At 63.1% G+C, this 5627-nt stretch overlaps 1 protein-coding gene across 1 annotated transcript in view; it reads left to right on the top strand.

Moving 5' to 3' along the window:
* The window catches only part of SPNS3 (SPNS lysolipid transporter 3, sphingosine-1-phosphate (putative)), a 33329-nt gene that overhangs the window by 21410 nt on the left and 6292 nt on the right, over positions 1–5627 (top strand). The gene's annotated exons all lie outside the window — the stretch shown is intronic.

The raw sequence follows: 5627 nt of genomic DNA, 5'->3' as shown, positions 1-5627 counted from the left end.
GCCCCTTGAATTTTTATATCTGTCCATCAGTCCCTCCCTGTCTGCCCCCGGCCTGCCCCCACTCCAGACCTGGGTAACCACTAATCCACTTTCTGTCTTTATAGATTTGTTGATTCTGGATATTTCCTATAAGTGGAATCATATAATATGTCTAATATGTTTATATGAATTTACCTGAAGAAATTGAAGTGATTTTTTAAGTTGCCATTAATTTTAAGTTTCCGGACTTCCTGGTGAATCTGACCGTGGAAGGGAGCCCTGCCTCCTCGTACGCCCCCTGCCTCCCCCGGCTCCTGGCCTGGGTCACTTCTCACTCTTGCTGGGGTCACAGCCCCCACAGCCTGCCGTCCACGCGTGACCCTCACCGCTGTCTGGGAGGGGCCCACATAGAACGGGCTCAGTGCCCACCCCCCATCTGTTCACAGGGACCCTCCATTCCTGGTCTTTGTTCAGGTTCAGCCCCTCCCTGGGTGGATTCTGGGGTCAAGTAGTTTGTACCTGGAGAGACTGTGTGCCTTCAGTCCGCTCGTCCGTGGGTCCGTCTTCCCTTTGACTCTTCACCTGAACAACATCCAACTGAGTCTAAGACTCTCGGCTCACGTGTTCCTTCCCTGTAGGTTTGCATTTGCTGTGTTGTCTTTTGGCAGGAATTTTTCCATGGAGAATAAAGTTAGCCTGAAGTTAAAAAAAAAATCCTGAATGCTGACTCATTGGTTCCATCTGGATACCTGAAGATTTCGTTATTTATTCTTAAAATTCACGGCTTAACCACTGTATTAGTTACCTTGTGCCATGTAACAAATCATCCGCCAATGTAGCAATTTAAGACAATGCACGTGTACAGTGTTGCCCGGCTGGGTCCTCCGTAGGCCGGGGTGGGTGTTGGCCGGGTCTGCTGTTTCATCTGAAGGCCCGACTGGGCAGGGCTCCACTTCCAGCTCACTGTGTGCTTGTGGGCTGCACTCAGACCCGGGGGCAGGGTGGGCTGAGGGCCTCAGCCCCTCCACTGTTAGGGCTGTGGGGGCCCCTTTCATCCAGCAGCTCATGCCTTCAAGCATGGGGGCTGGGGAGGCGCTAGCTGGGGCTATTGAAAATCCGTCTCTCGTTCCCTCTCATGCCCTCTATGCCAGGCCTGGGCCTGGGTGGCTCTGCGCCGATGTTGAACTGGTCCTGACCCTGCGTGGTAGCTCTGCCCGCGCTTCGCAGCCTTCTGTGGGGACATTCTCCCCTCAAAGGGGCTGCAGTCTGAAGTCTGTGCTTTGGGTTTTCTGTTGCCTGAGAGGCTTGCAGGGCTTGGTCAGGCGGCGAGAGCCCACCTGGGCCGGCGTCCTCTGGGCAGCGTGGAAAGGCTCCGTCACACATGGCTCTCCTCCTATGTACTTATTGGCCTTGAGCGGAATCAGAACTGGGTCATTGTTTGCTTTTCTCCACTTTCCCCCATTTCCCCATTTCTGCCAGCACCTTCCCCGCTGGTTCTCAGGAGTGGACTTCTACTCTAGATATGGCGGCTTGGAGGGGGGTGAGCTGAGAAGTTCCGTGCCCTGTTCTAGATCGTCTGATCTTCCCTTGGCTGCTGGAACGTTGATCTCATTAGGTTTTGTTCTTTTCTTTAGGGAAGATCAATTTTTTTCTGACTTATTTTTTACTTTCGGGGGGAAAGAGAGCCCGTGTCACAGTCAGATCCTCTGTCTTTACAGAAAAGTTGCCCCAGATGATGGTGAGGCCCCTCCAACCCCAACTAGACCTTCTTGCCCCAGGAGAGCCAGCTTTCTTGCCACCAAGGCCTTTGCATCCAGAGTGGATGCCACCCTCCTCAGTCTTGAAGACCCCTGAGTAAGGACCAGGGTTCGACATATCTGCCCGCCGCTGCCCATGGGGGGCTCACAGGGAGGCTGGCAGGGCGAGCTGGATGTGTGCCCTCCAGAGCTGTGGTCAGAGCCAGCCAAGGACTCTGGGGTGGCCAGGACGCCCGCTCTCGGCCCCTGCGGTGGCCAGATGGGCTATGCAGATGCCCCAGTTCTGGGGGCTCCCCTACAACTTGGTCCTCGGGGGCTCCTTTTCCTCTTGCGTCTTGAGCGGGAGTGACGGCCTTGCCGGGGAGAGGTCCACCCGCCCTTCCCCTCGGGGCCACGCCTCCCAGCCCAGGACCCAGCAGCTGTCTCCTGCTGGAAGGGAAGCCAAGCCCACCCAGGGCAGCCACGCTCTGCCGAATTGTCCCGGAGGACGCCGGAGCTCTGCTTCCTCACCACCTCGCGCCCCACCTGCCTGCTGGGCTGCGGCGAGCCCTGGGGAGCTGAGTGGTGCCCTTGTGCCCCGAAGCCAGGCCCTGCAATTACCGGTTGGCAGGCCCGGGGGCAAAGCGTGCCAGCGGCGTGGCAGCTTGCTGGCAGCCGGTCTGTGCCCGGGGCCTGTCCTGACTGGCTCAGCCTCACTGGGCACGGATGGAGTTGATCTGAGAAAGGGGAGGATCGCGGCCGGGCTCTGCACAGTCCTGCTGAGCCCACGGGGGGTGTTTGCCTTCCTTCCCCCTTCCTGGCGAGGCCTAGAAGCCAGTCTTTGCAGTTCAGAGACCAGTGCCTGCCCCTTCCTGCCACAGGGCAGGTGTCCCGTCCTCACTCCGTCCCCCTCCCCAGGCCCACCTGTGAGCCTGCACACATCCACGGGCATGTGTGTGCACGAGCTGGAGGGCGTCGGCGTGTCTGTACATGTGACATGTGTGTGCATGTGCATGTGTGCTCACATGTCCTGTGCATGTGTGTGCATGAGCAGAAGGGCGTCGATGTGTCTGTGTACACGTGACACACACGTGCACGTGCATGAGCAGAAGGGCGTCGATGTGTCTGTGTACAGGTGACATGTGTGTGCATGCACATGTCCTACGCATGCGTGTGCATGAGCAGGAGGGTGTTGGCGTGTCTGTGTGCAGTGCACATGTGTGTGCACATGCGTGTTTGNTCGATGTGTCTGTGTACACGTGACACACACGTGCACGTGCATGAGCAGAAGGGCGTCGATGTGTCTGTGTACACGTGACACACACGTGCACGTGCATGAGCAGAAGGGCGTCGATGTGTCTGTGTACAGTGCACATGTGTGTGCACATGCGTGTGTGCACACTTGCTGTCCACATTATGAGACCGCAGGAACACATGTGCGCGTGCGGTTCACCCCGGCAAGCCTGTCCCAGCATGCACGCCGCTGTCTGGCAGGTGCTTTTACCGCACGTGGTGATGCTCCGAAAGCACCCCGTGGCTGCATATGTGCGTACTTGCGGTGAGTGTGAGTGCGGGGGCCCAAGTGATGAGTGTCCACGTAAGTGTGCATGCGTGTGAGTCTCTGCGTATGTGAATGCATGCGCACATGTTACAGTGCGCGCGTCTCTGACCGGGGTGGCTGAGGCTGGGGACATCCATCGCCGCTGCCCCAGCTCGAGGGGAAAGTCCTGCTGAGTCTGAAGCAGCAGAGGCCGGAGGCCAGGGGGCTCCCCATTTCTCAGGCTCCGGGCGGCCCTCTGGCCTGGGAACTAAGTCAGGGTGCAGGGAGGCGGGCGGGTGCGCCGCAGGGGCGGGGGCAGGGCCCAGTTTCCCCTTTGGAAGTCCCCTCCAGGGCTGGCGTCGGGGTGGGGTGGGGAGGGCCTGGGAAGCTGCCCGGGAGGAGAGGCCAGGAGGCCGGGGCCAGGCCGAGGGGCGTCCAGGACTCAGACACGCAGGAGCCCCGCGCCCCCGTGTGCGGCCCGGGTGACAGGGGCCAGCAGGCTTTCCCAGAGGAGAGGCGGCTGCTGGGGGCCGGGCTGTGCTGGGTGACGGGGCCCGGCCGCTGAGAGGCACCTGTGGCCGGCGGCCGCGGGAGGGTGTCTGGGCGGTGCCTGGGCTGCGGGGCGGGGGCGCCCATGCAGGGGGCTCTGCACCCTCCTGCTTGCCCTCAAGCCAGGGCCCTTCCGGGCTGGGTGTTGGCCTGTGGAGCCGGGTCTGACTTGGCCACGGGAGCCCCTGAGCTCCGAGACCCAGTTCGCACGTGCCCGCTGAGGACGCAGAAGCGCAGGCCGTGAGCGCGGAGGCCCCTGCTGGAGCCCCTGGGCCCTCCCCGTGTGGTGCCAGGGAGACCCGGGTCCAGAGGCTGGTCCCCTCCCCCGGTCGCCGGCAGGGCGGGGCGGGGCGGGGCGGGCCTCTGCTGGACAGCCCTCCGGAGCCTCGGGAGGCCGGGTAATTACAGGCTGAGGACGCAGCCTCTGCCGGCCCCGCCTTCGCCCTTCGAGGACGTGCAGGTGTGTGTCAGGGAGCCTGGCGTCCTGGGCGGCCGGCGGCTGCGGGCTCTGTTTCGGGGTCAGGATCCACCGGCTGCAGCTGGAGGAAGGAGAGTGTCTCTCCGTGCGTCGTGCGGCTGTGGGAGAGCAGGGGAGAGGCTCGCCCAGGTGGAGGCCCAGGCGGGAGCGGGAGGGGAGGGTGCGAGAGCCGCCCCCGGCTTTCATGTGGCCCCAGGAGCTGGGCCTGCGGGACCCTGTCAGGCTGGAATGTGGTCTGCGGCCTGCGTGGGCCCCGCCTGAGCCCTGCCCGCGGGGACTTCCTGATTCCCACCCTGCGGACGCCCAGCCCCGGGCCCAGGGGGAGGCCTCCTCTGCGAGCAGAGCTGCCCAGGCAGGGGTGGGGGCCAGGGGGTCATGGTGGGTGCAGCCCAGCTCCCTGCCCCCCCCCGGCTCCCAGCCCCGCCTCCCCCCAGGCCCTCCCCATCCTGGCCTTTCTCCCCACTTCCTCTGCCAGCCTCACCCCTCCCTGCACAGCACAGGGCTGGCGGCCACGTACAGCAGGTGACGGGCTCCTTCACTTCCTCGGCCGAGTTCCCTGGCCTTCGGGGGGCAGAGCCCGTGCTGCCCGGCAGCCCCGTGACTCCAGGAATGACTAAGTCCAGCATAAGCTCCTGGAAGCTCTGAGAAATGCTTTCTTTCCCCTTCTCGCCGCTTCATTAAACTCTTCCTGAGGGGAATGAGATTGTCCTAATCCTCTGGCCGAGGAGGGGGCTCGGGGAGCTGGGCGAGACAGGCCCGCAGTGGCCCCTGGTCCCCGGCAGACAGTGGGCGGGGAGGGAGGGGGTGCACAAAGTTAAACCAGCCCCCCTGGTACCAGAAGTCGGGCTCCAGGCCGGCTCTGCCCTGGGCCAGCTGGTGACCTCTGACGCACCTTGGCCCTGACTCCGGCGTGGCCTTGCTCGCCTCCCCTGCGCTGCTGGAAGGGTCTGGGAAGGAGGTGGCCCGGGAGGGGCTGTAGATGGGGTGCCCACCTGCCTGGCCCACTGTGCGCACCTTATCAGTGTGTGCTCTTCTTAGGGGGACACAGGAGGGGCGGGCAAACTGTCCGGTCCCTGGGCCTCTCTCCTCTCCAGTCTGTTTTCCCAGCGTTCACATGGCCCAGAAGCCCTGGCTGCCTCCTCCCGGGGCCCCACGGGGACCTCGGCAGCCGGGCCTGGGGGCCGTCCATCAGGGAGCAGGCTGTTCCCAGGCCCGAGGGCTGGCGCTCTCCTCTGGGTCATGGCCGCCAGCCCATGCGGACGGGAATGTCTGCCCACCCCAGAGGCTGCTGGAGCCCAAGATGCAGTTCAGGGCCCGCCCTTCCCCCCCCCCCCGCCCCAACCAA

The sequence above is a fragment of the Crocuta crocuta genome, unplaced genomic scaffold (genome assembly GCF_008692635.1).
Source record: "Crocuta crocuta isolate KB4526 unplaced genomic scaffold, BGI_CrCroc_1.0 scaffold139, whole genome shotgun sequence".
In the NCBI taxonomy this organism is placed as follows: Eukaryota; Metazoa; Chordata; class Mammalia; order Carnivora; family Hyaenidae; genus Crocuta; species Crocuta crocuta.
The sequence above is the reverse complement of the archived record's forward strand: the minus strand, read 5'-3'. Positions and strand labels throughout refer to the sequence as shown.